Here is a 15849-nt window from a genome sequence, read left to right on the forward strand (position 1 = left end):
AGATGACCTTTTAAAACTTTTTTCATGCCTGCATTACTTGTGCTTCCTTGTAATAGGGATGTGTTTCACTTGAGGACTCAACAAGCATCATACTGAAGTCCCCTAAGAGCTCATTGGGAAGAATGAGCAATAAAACTTTAGGACAGACAACACAGAAGTTCACCTTTTCACGGGTAAATTAATTGTCTTTAAATGATATTAAGTTATTTGTGGAAAAAGTTGCTTGTCTTCTGTTACTTCATATAAAGCAAACAAGTTTTTCTTAACTGTCTTTAGAATTATCAACGTGTATCTGACTCCTTACAAGTACTTAAATATTGCTTAAACAAAATAAAGAGATTAACCAGCTTCTTGGTAACATTCAGGTGTTTGGACCTGAAGCAACTCAAGAAGAATTCTTTGAAGGTACTGTGAAGCAACCAGTGAAAGAGTTCTTAGAAGGATGTAATTGCCTTGTTTTTACGTATGGCGTTACAAATGCTGGGAAAACTTACACATTCCAAGGTATGAGCAGAAATGCTTTTTCCTTGAATTAATTTCTTAAAGTGAGAACTACTTCTAGAAGAGAGAGATGTTATGACTTCTTACCTAGTTACTCAACAGGCCTTGTACGTTGCCTTCTTTTGAATACTAGTAGCCTTGAAAAGTCATCTTCTTCCATAACAAATATTACTAAATTTACAAGTGTGTAAGACAGCATACACTACAATAACTTTGGTTTTTGTTCCTACTATAAATGCGTGCATCTTAAATGCTGTTCTTTATTTGAAGGCAAAGTATGTCTGAGTTTGTTTGATTTATTGTAGGCAGAAATTAAACATTCTGAAACATTTGATCAAGGTATTTCAATCTTTTTTCAAATTTCTGATTTTAGTAATAACAGCAGCATAGAAGATTGTGTTCCCTGAGCTTTAGTAGTACAGAAATAATACATCAATCTCCTTTCTGGCTGGGAGCAGTTGTTTTTTATGTTTAATATTGTCATAACAAATGAAACGATTGGGTTCACAGGAAACAAATTCCCCTTATTTCTGTTATTTAGTGTTCTGTTACTATGTATTTCCAATAGTTTTATATGCGTGGAGCTGAAGACTTTCCCATAGTAATACCTTTTTAGGACTTAAATATTAAGAATCAACAGGGTAGTATGTTCAAAAATTATCTTTCTATGCACCTTCCATACAGCACTATAGAAATTCTTCTGCGTATTGTCCTCTCTTGTGTTCATGACTGACTTTAAAACACTGAAGCTTGCTTGGTATTTAGTGACAGTGGAAAAACTAAGGCGTGAAGTAGGCAAGATGTGGAGGTAGTTGTGTGCTCCAAGAAAAGGCAATGGGAAAGGAGCTGAGTTACTTTAACAGTTTTTATGAGACTTGTAGATATTTCTAAATAGGGTTTGTGGGACGAACGGGATGTTGTAGCAGAGACATCACTCTGGTTGTTATTTCAGGGTTGTTTCAGAGCGGGAAGGGAGCCTGGTAAACAGTTGAAAATCTGCACGTCTGTTAAATGTGGGAGTTTGCTGTGGGTTATTTTTTCTTCTTAAGGCTAAGCTTATGCAGAATATTCTGGCTGTTTTAAAGTGATGCCCTGTAATGTCTAAGGAATGGGATGTGAGCTGTTGCTTAAAGCCAGTATTTTTCAGGGAACAGTCTAGTAACACTGCAAACATTGCTTCAGACTGTAACTGGCCTCTAAATTCTTTGTGTATACTTTGAGATTAGAATCAGTTATCTTTGTCTTCATTTATGTTTATATGTTGCTTACAATAGTAACCTGGCCCTTCTTTTGTGTATTGCTTACAGGGACAGAAGATGATGTTGGTATTTTGCCAAGGACGATGGATATGTTGTTTAAAACTGTTGGAGGAAGGCTATACACAAAAATGGATCTGAAACCTATTCGGTGGAGAGATTACGTAAAACTGACTAATGACAAAGTGAGAGAAGAAATTGCTCTTAAAAATTTGTTGCTTCGTCTGACAAAAGAGGTAGGAAACTACTTTATAAAGAAATGATGAGTACATGCATCTTGTGATAGTTCAGTGTTATCCTTTCCATTCTGTAATGAAAGAGGGTTCTGTATTTACACACAGTTTTCTATTTGTCTTTCTGTTCTTGCTGAAAAAGAATGAAGCATCTTATTAGTGGTGTGCTACACCACACTGGGGTATTTTAGTTGTGGAGTATGTTAACTTGATCTTACTGATGAGGTGGTTAAGTGTGGACTTCACAGTGTGAAAGGCAGGTGGCAGTAAAATTCCTTCTGAATTATTTCAAGAGCACAGCTGAGTATGAAGTCTGGCTCCAATGATCTTTAAGTATTTCGGGGAAAAACAACACCTGTCTTCTACATGAACCAAAGATGTGTAAAACTGTTCTAGGTTTAGTGAGTATGTGGAAAGAAAATGCAGTGAACAGCTATATGCTGATCTCATCCTACTCCATTAGAGAGTTAAGATGTGGTCGTGCGATATAGGTGCCTCCTCTAGTTTCAAGACCCGTGTTCCTAGGTAAAATACTTGACCTTATAAGCTAAGTAGGTACAAGCTTTGCTGACTATACAAAGCCAGATCTGGGTGAGTGTCATGTAGATGAAAACTTCTATGTTAAAAGTTTTACTTCTAAGCATACTGTATCTGGTAGGTGAGATTCCTCCTCTTCAGTAGATGAGAATTTCTTTCTACTTTTGTGCTCTATAAAAAAGCAACACAACCTGAAGCCTGGGAACTGAGTATACATCTATGAACATCATGAGATCTACATGTTGGGAGCTATTCTGTATTTTCTATGACCAAACTACTTAAAAATATTATATTTACAAAATTTAGTCATAACTTCATTTGTGTAACACTTTGATAGCCTGAGTTAAGAAATAATAAGCTGCTTATCTACATTAAGTGATCAAGTATTCTACCTTAACTTCCTTTTCTGAGAGTTGACCTAATAAGCCATAGGATATGGAAGTCCTGAATTAAGAAAATCCCAATAAGAAAAATATTTCAGGAGTCCAAGATTCATGAAGGGTAAAATGCAGATTATAAATGGGCTATTGAAAATCATCTTATTAAATAACTCCTTTTCCTGTTGGGGATTCTCTCCCTATTTGTTCTTTTTCTTTCTGAATCAGGAAGCTGAAATGCATCAGATCTTATAGTAAAGGAATTGTCAGAAATGAGTAGTAAGGTGAAACCAGTCAAAATGTGTAGCCAGGATTTTTGTGTTGGCACCTTGGAACTATACTGTATTGTTTTCTGGTAGAGCAATACAGCTGCTTTTAAAATAAATAAATAAATAAATAAATAAAAGCAACCAGTGGTGTATTGGTGCTGTACATCAATAATAAATCCTAAAGTCTCTGTTTTCTTTCGTAGGTAGACCATCACAACAGCACTAATGACAAATCCCCATCTGATTCTAAGGGTATGTTTTATATTAAACAGTAGCAATTAGAAAAGCTTCTGTAAGGTCAACGACTGGCTTTTTTGGCTAATGCTGATAATAAAAGGATTATTTAGCTTTTATTTGTAACAGAACGGAATAATGGGCAGGACATCTGGGCAGAAAACAGAAGGAATAAAATGGCTAGGAGACTACTGGGACATCTATCATAACCTGGTTTTATGAGGTGAAAGTAAAACAAAGAAAAAGAGTATGATTTCTGATAAGATCCCTAGTGGTTTTCCGACAGGCCTTTAGGGCACTTAAGAACTCACTAAATACTTTTTTTTCCCTAAAAAGTCAGAACGAAGTGTCCTTACTAGTTCAGTTCTCTATATTGTAAAGACTGAAGAGTTCTGAATATTTCTAACCCAACTATAGATGTTAGATTGGGTTTTGGAAGTGAAAAAGCAAGCTTTATAGCAGGCGTGTCTTTGCAAATGTGTAGGGCACGCGTCTTGACTTCCAGATACTTGGTGTTTGTATGAGAGGTGGGGATTCTCTGTGTTTATGTTCTGGGAAAAGTTTTAAGCTGTAAGCTTAACTATTACTTATTTTTAAATGCAGCTAGTTTTACTGTCTCTACATTGACTTGTAATATTTTCTACTTTGCAGGTGCAGAAAATCTCTCAGAAGGATCAGACCAACTTAGCAGATTATCTATAGATGATTTTGTGAAGTTCTCTGGGTTTCATTTTTTGAGATTTACAATGAATGTTTTTATGATTTACTGGCTCCTTTATCAAATGACAGAAAAAAAAGGACACTTCGCCTTGCTCAAGACATCAAGGGATATTCTTACGTAAAAGGTAACTAGAATACTTTGCAAACTGCCAAGCTTGTCATGGAATAGTGTAACATGTTTCTTCTGAGATAGAAAACTCTTAAATGTGTTCAGTGTAGCTCTAGAAGTGTCTGCTTGAATGTGAAGGCAACAAGCTACATGTACGTATCTGCATCTTCAACAGTATTCTCCTTATTCCTGTACTTTGCCCATAAAGCCTGTGTGAACTCCACTGCCTTCATCATCCTTGAAAATGAGAGCCATACAGTCGTTATAATGCAGACAGAATCCAGATAACCCATCCCCAATAAAAACTACAAGCTAAAACAAAAAACTTCTCAGATTGACTTCTGCACCAATGAATACAAACTTTCGGCTTCTGTAGTTTAAGAACTTAGCTTTTGTACTTTCAGTACTAAGGCTGCTTGCTTAATTTGGATGGAACATACTTTAGTATACTGGTAGGATAAACTGTTGTGCTATACTATACCTTGCCCTTTTCTGTGGGAGGAAGAATCTTAGTCTTATCTGCCATCAGCTTGTCGTATGTTTGAGGCAGAGTTAATGAAGTATTTTATTGTCTTAACTAAATGTTCTTAGTTTGTATACCTTATTTCTTGTTCACTTTCTCTTTTGCTAGCAAAGCTTGCAAAAATCACTTTTCCTTCTTTTGAAAGGTTTGCAGTGGGTTCAGATTTCTGATTCTAAAGAAGCTTTCAGACTTTTTAAACTGGGACAGAAACACCAGAGTTTTGCAAGCACAAAGCTAAATACTTGCTCCAGCTGAAGGTGGGAAACTTTCACTAACATTGGGTGTAACATAGTGTGGGGAAGAGGGATGAATGAAAATATTGTTTATGGCTTTTTTTCGGGGAAGAGGCTTTAAAAAGGCTTGATATCTAGTGTTCCATGTGATATTTTGTGACAGTTTGTGATTCTAGTGCTTTGAACTAGAAGGATTAGTCCTTCAAGCAGATAAGTGCATACAAAAGCTAAGTGTTTTATCAAAAACTCTCAACAAAACAACTAAGCCTTCTTCCATGTAAGTAATGGTGGTTCATGAGGGGGAAGAAAAGCAAAATAAACCAAGACGGAATGTCTCCTTAAAAGGTTTAATGCATCTAGTAGAATTATTGTTAATTGAATCTGGAATAAATCCAGCAGTGTTTTGAACAGATGTTACAGATTTTAGAAAATGTGTGTATTTCTGGCTATTGACCTTGCTTCATTTCTCCTTTTAGCCACAGTATATTTACAATTAAGGTACTAAGAATTGAAGACCTTGAAATGCCACGAGTGACACGAGTCAATGAGTAAGTTCAGAGCAGAGTTCCCTTCTTCTTTTATGATGAAATTGTCAGTTACTTTCAGTATTGATGTATTGATATTGGGCTACGGACACTAGGTTCCCTGATACAGCCTCCTGTATGAGTGGTGGTTCCCCATTTCCTGTCATTATGCAGTACTAAACCATCAAGTTGTAATGCTGTTCTATATCTTGTGCCCACTGTTCCACACAGTGTTCCTTTATCCTTCTCACTCAACTTCTGAACTAAATCCTCAGAAGGAAGAATATGGCAGAAAAATGGAAGCTGTGTTGGAAAAGAGTTTGGCAGGAAGTAGTGTGCAACTTCACTAGGAAAGCAACATTAAAAAGCATGAAAGGGTTCAAGAAATTGATTGTGGTTGTGTTGGAAATGATAAATAATCAATGTACATTCAAAGGCAAGAAAACTTAATTTTCCTATCTGCCTTCAGATTATCACTGTGTGATCTTGCTAGTTCAGAAAGGAATACCAAGACGTGCAATGAAGGTGACAGACTGAAAGAGAGTGGAAATATCAATGCATCTCTCCTAACTCTAAGCAAGTGTATTAGTGCACTCAAGATCAGTCAGCAGTCAAAGTAAGTCCTTGTACAAACTGTAAACTAGTTGTAGATTTCAGATATCATGTACAATGTTTAAACTATTGTTTAAAATGCAGAGTACGAAACTATGTTATGAGTGAAAACTATCTGTAGGCTTCTGCAGATGTGTGAAGACTTAATGATCTAAGAAAGTGATCTATAAACTTGCCTTCTTTTTGTTGTTGTTTTTTGTTTGTTTGTTTGTTTTTTCAAATAAAACCATTCCAGTTCTAAATTTCTGAATGTGTTTTCATAGACTTAAGCAAATTAGCGTTGTGGTTTTTTTTTTTTTTTTTTTTCTGGCCTTGCCTTCTCAAACAAGTCCTGGGGGAGATTATAAAATTTGTTTTCACTATTTTCACTTTAAATGTGTGAAGTGTTAGACCTTTTCCTCCTTTGTTAGTTAGTTGCATTTATCATTTAGTTCTGCTGTAACAGTTTTCCTCAGGGATATTGCTGTGCTTTGTCCTAGCCAAGAGACATGGTCAGAATATATATATTATATATATATAATTTGGAAAAGAAAAATTATATATAGATATATATAATTACATATATACATATAAATATATATAATTACATATATACATATATACATATATATATATATTTTTCCAAACCTTGATGCAACTTCATCATTCTTTCTGATCTAGCTAACCAAATTCAGAGAGAAGAAAGCCTGCTTGCTACTTCTGTCTGAGGTTGTGCTCTAAATGAGTGCAGACAGAGCTTTCTGTATTTTAAACAATGTAGTATTTATTTACAGTCACAGCTGGATATAATTGCAGAATTCTCTGCTGATTCTCATTTGAAGGTGTCTTTCTGTCCCAAAGATTAGGTGAGCTCTGTGTTCATGAAATGCCACACTGTGCCTGGTAGCCTATTCAAATTCTGTTATGCTTAAAAGTAGATGAAAATAGGCCTTGCTACTGGATTAGTCTCTTATCTGTCTGTCCTTTCTAGGGAAGAAGGATTCCTTAAAATTAGCTGCTGCTTAAAGTGCTTTGATTTATTCAGAACTGTTTTATTTGTTGGTCCTGATCACTTGAAATTTTAACAATATGGGGGAAATGTAGTGATGACTTTGATAGTAATTTTCTTTAAAATAAGAACTCATTTACCACTCCTGCACTAAAGCTACTTATGGGTCACGTGTGTTGTGACAGGAGCGTAGCTATGTGAAGCTTTTAGCTCTGTTGGCAGAATTCAGTAGCTGTAAAGAGTCCAGCAGGTAACCTCACTAGAGAACAGTGTGTTTAGTCACGCTTTAGGAGTTCTCTCCTAATTTTCTGTACATCACCAGCTGTTTGATTCAGTGGCTTAACCTTGGTTTAGGAAACACCAGAGATGTTGTGATAAGTATATGCTTCTTTATTTCCAAAGTATTTACTATTGTCCTTTCCTAGAGACAATATACTGAGAGAGTGGTTATCTCTGATTTTGTTGGGTACTGTTTTCTTAGAAGTAGATAGGTCAGTTTGCCAGATGTGGTAAGGGAAAGAGAAAGGTGAGAGAGAATTTAAGCTAACGTGAGGCTGTATGACCTATCTTAGGCTGGATGTTGAATGTACTTTTTGTTTTAAATGTTCTCGTGGGTTGTCTAAGAAGATAATGGCTGCATAGTAGCTGGAACAATCATACAACCTGACTGCAAACTAGCAAAAAGATTAAATTTAAAACAACCCACAACTCAAAATGATTTAAAGACTAGTGCAGTTATTAATGTGTTGTCTTCCACTTGGATAGCTCTCACATTGAAATGAAGCTGTTAACTTCTGCTAATGGGATTTGTTGTGGTTTTTGTCTTCAAAGGGTGCAGCAGTACATACCGTTTAGTGAAAGTAAGTTAACACACTTTCTTCAGGGATTCTTCAGTGGAAAAGGGAAGATACACATGTTAGCAAACATCAGCCAGTGTGCTTCAACCTATGAAGAAACACTCAATGTGCTAAGATTCTCAGCTATTGCACAAAAAGTGAGTATGTTGTAGTCTATTTTGTTGATCAGTACTTATGATTTGCATTTAAAGAAAAAATTCTGTTCTTCTAAGAATATGAATCTATTTGTGTAGTATCTGTAGTGAATCTGGGTGTTTGTCTCCATACAGCAGTCAGGTTTTTTAATTTAGTGTTTTAGTTGAGCTTAATTTTCCTACAGAGTTTTCTAAAAATCTCTACTGGGGTCTTTGTGTTTCTTTGGGGTGTGAGGGCAGAAGCATCTTCTGAGAATCTCATTCCTAAAAAGTATTCAACCTAACAAGAAGCCACTTGTTACATCTGGAGGAGATTTTATGCTATTTACTTAATTTTTCTCTCTTCTCAAAATATGATCCCATGTAGGAAAGCAAATCCAGCTACCCCATATGTTGCTGCTGTTGTAATTTTGAATATTGTCCAGTTCAAGTGTTGACAAAAGAAGTGGAGCAGTAAAGAGTTTGAAAAGCTGTGTTATGGCCATCAGATGCTTCAGTGGGAAAGTGGGGGTTAAGCGGAATGGGTAGGAGTGAGTGCTATGATATAACACTGAAGAAGTTAAGCTGTCAGATCAGTGCTACAGTCTTGATGGAAAACTTTGAAGTGCTGAGAGTTTGTGTTTGAAGCACAACTGATGGATGTGTGCCCTTGGATTGTGACCTTATCTGAAAGAGGTTAAGTGTGAAAGTAGAGGGAGCAGCCTATGAGGGTGATGTGGCGCTGCAAGACAAAGAACTGAAAAGATGATGATCAGTTGCACTGAATGCAACTGGAAACTCAAAACATAAAAAAAGCAGAAATCTATGGCTGCATGAAGTGGCAGTTCTTGTACATTGTTTGCCTAGTGAAACTCTTGAGGTTAAAAGCAGGATTGGAGTCTGCAATAACTCTTTTGTACTTTCTTGAAAACTGGTTTAAGTAGTGACCAAACATCAAATACTATAAAATATATTAGCTGTTACTAGAATGCCACTTATCTTCCCCCCATATGAATCACTGTCATGTTGTATGTGAATTTGTGAGGTGGGTTTTGAAGCTGAAATTAAAAACTTCTTGTATGGCTGTCTTCATAGTGGCTATCCAGACTATCTGTAGAAATAACAGCTATTATGTAGTCAGCTATTCACCAGTTTTAACTGATTATAAATTACGTTTCAGGGTGGAGAACATAGCATAGTGCCTGACACCTGTGTTGATCCTGAGGGCATTCTTGATTCTGTGCATTATGATGTCATGGATATTAAAGAGCAAGCTGAGGCAGCACATAGTTCCATTGTATCCCTGGGGGACCCAAAGGAAGATATTGGCTGGTTTGAAAAGCAGCTGGAGAAAACTAACTTTGAACTGATGGAGACCAAAGAAGAGCTAACAGAGAAAAACACCAAACTACTTAAAACTGAAGAAGAGCTGATGCAGAAGAGCAAAGGTGAGTTATGCAATGTGAAAGGTAGAAGACAGAAATAGTTCATTAATCTAAAATAGAAATAACCAGTTTGAGTAGGAATTAGAGGAGATGTTCTACCTTTGGAACCATAGCCTGTAGATAAATGATAGTTTGTTCCTTGTGTATATTCAGGTTCAGCAATTCCACGGTTTTTGGTTATTTCTTTTCTTTTTTCCCCCTCTCCTTTAAACTGCAACTAGCAGCTTTACGCTTTCGTAAGTATGGGGTTAAATGTCTAAATCTTGATTTTTACTTTTATATTGTAATCTCTACTCTTCTTTATGTCTTGTTGATGCAATGTTTTCATTCCAAGAAATATAGAAAACTTCTGAATCACTCCCAATAAGTGAAGACCACATGCAAATAAATTAATCTGTTCAAAAGCTACCTAAACATAGAATATCTGGAAAAATTGATTACTTAATAAACTATCTATTGGCTACTTATGTAATACAACCTTTTCTGTGTGTTACAGACTTTGAAATGCAGATGATTAAATTAGATGAGTCTGTTGAGCAACTTAAAGAAGCAACTGAGGTAACTTTATCAAGATGTTGTGTAAAATTGTTTTAATTAATTAATTAATTAATAGCAACTTGTGGTAGCTTAAAATGCTATTCCAGTAGGCTCAATTAATAGATTTCTTACCGAGCTTAGCTTAACTGAATTTGCCTTTAATGCATTGTGTAATTCAGCTACTTAATACTACATTAGAAACTGATGACTGAATTTTTTTTATTTTTTATTTCCAATCTCAATCAAGGTGCAGAAAGATGACATTATTACAGAGCTACAAGACTTAAAATCTCATTTAGAAGAAAAAGTAAAAGATGATGTGAGTTTTACACATCTCCGTATCCTTATACAAAAAAAGAAAAACACTAATTCTATGCTTGTAATCAACACATTTTTGGAAAACTGATTTTCTGTATGTAGCTGGTACTCGCTTGAAATTGTAAACAATTCAAATTTATCTGAAGGTAGTTGTTGTTAACACAAACAACAAAAATATCAGTGTGTTCCACTAACTCCTGCCTCACACTCCTACATCAGAGGAAGAGCAACAGTAAAAGTATGTTGAGTAGAGTTGGAAGTACAAGTATGAATGGTCAGGATATCTCCACGTTCTATGCAGTCCATAAAACTTTATCCTGACTAATGTACTGCGAGCTACTGAATATGTGAAGACTAGCTTGATTAAGTATGTGTGCATACCACTTCTGGTGGTTTTTGTTCATTTTTTGATGTTTGGTAGCCTGAAGTAGCTCTGAAAACATTTATAGTTAATTCTGTCACTCAGATCTCTAACCTTGTAAGCTTAGCAACTTGACCCTTCTAAATCTTTGACTGTCTGCATCACTGCAACTTAGTATTTCCATGGTATTAAAGCTGACTGTGATGAGTAGTCATGTCCTCACCTATTACTTCTTCCAAGAACAAGGCTCCAACTCTATCTGTGAGATTGTGTGGCCTGAACACTTCTGAGGCTTTTCTTTTCATAAGCTACTAAAGATGAATAATCAGTCCTTGGCAGTGCCAGCATGGCTTAACAATCGTCATCTTTTAAGTAAGGAAGCTTCACTTGTGGTCAAGGACACAATCTAAAATATGCGTGACAGAGCTGACTAAGCTTTAAGGTTGGATTATATCTGTCACGATGAAAGTGATTTTAGCAGCTTAGCAGAAGTGTGATGTGATGAACTTGTATGAGAGCTGACCATTTGCTCTTTGACCATGTTTGTAATTTTGTTGACTTCTTGGAAACAGGAAATTCTTTGATAAACTGGTAAACTCTTGATTGTGTGCAAGTCTTTTACTTTGTAACCTGCTAGGCTCTTGCTTTCCCTTGTATACTCTACCGAGTATTGCACTTGTCATTATCTGAAGGTGTACTTGTTCTGTCTGCTATTGAGATTTGTAACTGATGTCTATAGAGTCACCGGGTAAATATTTTAGCTGTATGGTTTTGTGTAAATATTTGCCTACAGAAGATTACTGAGACTTAAGTGCTCCTTTTGTTAAGCTTCAATGTAACTGATCTTATATCAATACAGGAAAAGACTACCTACCATTTAACTACCATTAAAGCAGAACCGGCAGAAGAGAACACTAATAAAGGAACTGAAAGCAGACAATTTTCAGTGCTTTCAGTTAAAGCACTGAAACAAGAGAAAACTGAGTTGGAAGTGGGAAGAAAGCACAGTACTGATGAGGATAAGCCTACTGTGGAAGAGCCACCTGCAAAGAAAGGTACAGTTTCTTCCATCCTTGAACAGGGTGTCTTCCAAAACAATAAATTGCTTCCTATTCCAGATAGGAAGCAAAAGGCTGTGAAGCGCGTACCTTATGGTATAAGGAGAAAAGCCACTGTGTTAAACTGTAAATAGAAGTAACTGTTATGTAAATATCCCTTTTTCAGAAGGTCCTATGCTGTTCATTTTTGAATGCTTAGGAATAAAAGTTTTTTGCACTATTTTTTTCCTTTTTGCTGCTTTTTCCTCATCTGTTGATGCACTTGCAGATTTCATAGTTTCATAGTTTCGTGCGGGTTGGAAGGGACCTTAGAGATCATCGAGTCCAGCCCCCGGGATTCGAGCCTCTGTGTAGCAGAGCGGCACTTCTACCACTTGCGCCACAGGGGGGATTCGAACCCAGGGCCTCCAGTGTTGCAATGCGGCATTCCTACCACTTGCGCCACCGGGGAACACATTTGTCCCTGCTGCCTTTATTTGGCATAAATATTGAATCCTAATGTGACCACTGAATGGCATCACATATAAGCATCTTACCAGAGACTGAGGGAGGGATGTGGACTCCTCCATACTCCAAATAGTAGTGGGTTTGTTCTAATCATATGACCAAAGCTCTCATTTAAAAATTAATGACAGCAATGCTCCACATAGGAATTAAAATGGGTAGCTGATAGTCACAATGTCAGCATGAAGTTTTCTGTTAAGAAGTACTGAGTATTCAATCATGTTAAAATTTTCTTCTATTTGTGAGTATTAATAGCGTCCAATTTCAAAAACCGCTTAATATATATTCTTTAGCTATGTTAAATATACACAGTAGAACAATGAGCACAGGTATGTTGTGCTGGTTCTTTTGTAGAATTAGTTATATAAGTAGCACGAGCAAAAGTGTTTTAGGAGATGCTAGGTTATCTCAGCTTAAAGTTCAGGGTATTTACACCATTCTCTGAGCTTTTAGGTCTTGTTTCCTATGCTCTGTAATAATGCTTTTTCCCTACTTCCTGTGTAAGGAGCTTCTAGACTGAACATTACACATCTTCTCCCTAGTCTTATTTATCTTGCTTTAGTGCTTGCTTGTTGTTTTCAGCATAAAGTGTTTAGATTACTTATAAATCATTTTCCCCTCACTAGTGTTGCTGGGAGCAGCAGTCAAAACCAAAACCTGGTTTGGGGTGGAATACGCCACTGCTGTTTCTTCAGTATGACTTTTAAATCAGTTGAGGGCTGTATATAAAACTCCTTAGATGAGTTAAGAGGCTGTTTCCATGCAGTACATGTGAATCTGTATGTAATGCAGGCTGCACGTGGGCGCTATAAAATTCTGCATTTCTGTAGTTGTAGTAATAAAAGGACTGTACAAGAATCACCATGGAATATATTGTTGTGGTGACCCAATCCCTAGTAAGTCTTGACTTATATTTATTTTAATACTTAAAGTATGCATATTATGGAATGGACGTAACTGGATTCTAAAGCAATGATGAAATACAGCAGAAGTCGCTTTTGATAGAAAGAAAATGCATGTGATTTTAGCTAATTGCTCACCAGTTAAAGAAAAAAACAGCCCCAAGCTAATGGAATATTTATGGAAACCTGAATCTGCAAATTTGTACAACTTTATGAGTGAACTTTATATGCAAAAGAGTAAGTGTGGACAGAAGTAGGAATCCTCATATTTTGTTTAGAGATCAACTGAATAAGAGAGACAGATATCAACACTTAAGTGATCAACTTGTCCAGGGTTTTATCTTTCTTTTGAAAGTTAGAGGACTGTGAGTTGGAATGAAATTTCTTAGAGAACTGTTTATCTACCATTTAGATGTAGATGGAGTGATTCCTGGCTGCTTTATAGGGATTGCTGAAGCACGGAAGATAGAAAGAATATAGCTGTGAATTATCTATCTCGTTCCCATGTTTCTTAAATCTAATAAGATTTTCTACTGGTGTGGAGTGGAAGGTTTGAGTAGTGCCATGGTAAAAGTGTTCTTCCAGACTGAAAACCTTTTGCTGTTAATTCTGTATAGAAATCTGAGGCACCTGATTACGTGTCCAGAGGACTTGAATTCCTTCACTAGTATCAAATACTATGTGATGTGAGGGCATAGCTTGCATATTACGACAGTTTTTCACTTAGAAGTTGCTACTTGGTGTTGTGAACTGCTATGTAATAATGATTTTAATCAATCTGAGCTACATTCCTTTTCCCTTTTTTGTTTGTTTGTTTGTTTGTTTTACAGTAGTTGTAAATGAGAGAAAGAAAAAGAACACTGTAGAGCAAAAGAAAATTGAACACATGAAACAAAAGTGCTCCACGTACCGAAAGGAAGTACTAGCACTGAGGGAAAGAACTGAAATCTTGGAACGTCATTTAGCTCTGCTTGAAGAACAATGCAGCAGAGAACAAAATAAAAAAGAAGATTTCAGTAAGCAGGTAACAAGCCTGCGTATTGAGCTTTCTTTTTCTGAAGAAACAGCTGATGCCCTCCGTGAACAAATTCTGCAGGGTCAAGCTGACTATCGGGAAATTGCTTCTGAACTGGATGAACAGAAATCTATAAATATGACACTTGAAAACAAAAATGCCCAACTAACTAACAACATAGAAGTTGCCAAAGAATATATAATTGATAAAGTGTCACAAGTAAAAGAAATGCGGACCAAATTAGATGAATTATACAAATGTCACTTAGAGTTTCACACCATCGGTACTGACTTTGTCAGTGTAAAGGATTCCTCAGACTGAAAAAGATGAGCCAGGGACATCTCAAATTAGTTCTGGATGCATTCAGTCACAGACTTCTTCCATCTCAGATCTTGTGCAGGACCTCTCCTTTAACTATAGTCTTGAAAGGATTTGGGAAGTATGCAGAAGTATTGTTGATGTTTCCTCACAAAAAAGTCAGCACATCAAAGCACTGCTTCAAGACAATGAAAACCTAAAGGCGGGACTGAATAATGCTGAAAATCATAATCGTCATTCAGAGAGTTAGGACGCTCCTTCCTGCTAAACAGAGAAACAGAGAGAGAGGGAAAGCCAATCTGTTAGCTGTTTACGAGCTTCATACACAAAAGAAACAGCACACTAGCTCATGCAAAATGTTAGTCATTAGAAACTGAACAGCACTCCTTGCCCCAGCTTAGCAGTTGTGTGGATTCCCAAACCCACAGCTCCATGGTGCTGTTTGTTCAGACCCAGAGTGTCTACAGGTAGAGCCAACCATCTGCCTACAAAGTCAAAGGGGGTCAAGTGACCAGGACAGGCACAACTGACATCAGCACCCCCATGCAGTGTTTGAAGGAAAAGCAAAAGTGCAAAGAAACCGAGCAAATTCAAACCAATGTGTCCTTTGAGAAATGGGTGCACCGTGGGAAAACGCCACAGCAGACGATCCCACAACAAAATGGGCATCATTGAACGAAGAAAGAGGCTGAAGTGAGTCACCTACACGCCACTTCTGCACATTCCACCCCAAACCTGGTTTGCACCAACAGCAGAAATCAGTGGGTTTTGGATCACTTCTAATACTAAGCAAGAGAAGTAATACTTGCATTCTGTGATTCCTCCTCCATATCCAACTACAGTCTTCTCAAAATTCAGAATTTATACAAACTTATAAATAAATGCATCACTCATAAAGCCAGATGTCTGTATTACTTTTTCTTTATCACTCTCCTTTCTGGCAAGTGCAGGTGACCAGCAAGCTGTGGATTTGATTCTCAATATGGAAGCTGGCACAGATTTGGGGACCAAGTTCCAGTGGGAGAAAATGTAGAGCAAGCAGTGGAGGTGGAAACTCAAAAAAGAAAGTAGCTTGTCAGCATGAACACTCCAGAAACAGGGCAGCAGTCAACACCTCCTTGCAAGACACCGATCTGCTTCCCTGCTCCATCAGGCTCCATGCCAGCCCAGTACAGCACTGCTCCTGGACACAGCAATCATTTCACCAAGACTCAGCTCAGCTACCACCATCACACAGTGGGACCGGCAGCCTCCAGCAGTCCCTTCAACCCAACCTGTTCTGTGATCCTGTGATCTGTGACCACG

General features: G+C 37.0%; 1 pseudogene across 1 annotated transcript in view; it reads left to right on the plus strand.

The window, feature by feature from the left end:
• LOC146759313 (kinesin-like protein KIF20B) overlaps window positions 1-15837 on the plus strand; it is a 19830-nt pseudogene extending 3993 nt beyond the window's left edge. The window contains exons 4-17 of the transcript XR_014932332.1: window positions 57-173; window positions 366-504; window positions 1809-1993; window positions 3377-3425; window positions 4059-4252; window positions 4905-5016; window positions 5469-5540; window positions 5986-6132; window positions 7948-8110; window positions 9267-9534; window positions 10028-10089; window positions 10316-10387; window positions 11607-11802; window positions 15698-15837. The product of XR_014932332.1 is annotated as a kinesin-like protein KIF20B (transcript). The remainder of the gene's footprint in view (window positions 1-56; window positions 174-365; window positions 505-1808; window positions 1994-3376; window positions 3426-4058; window positions 4253-4904; window positions 5017-5468; window positions 5541-5985; window positions 6133-7947; window positions 8111-9266; window positions 9535-10027; window positions 10090-10315; window positions 10388-11606; window positions 11803-15697) is intronic.
• Window positions 15838-15849: the final 12 nt, after the last annotated feature.

Source organism: Coturnix japonica, chromosome 10 (assembly GCF_054131305.1).
Source record: "Coturnix japonica strain WE chromosome 10, WE-NBRP24, whole genome shotgun sequence".
NCBI classification, from domain to species: domain Eukaryota; kingdom Metazoa; phylum Chordata; class Aves; order Galliformes; family Phasianidae; genus Coturnix; species Coturnix japonica.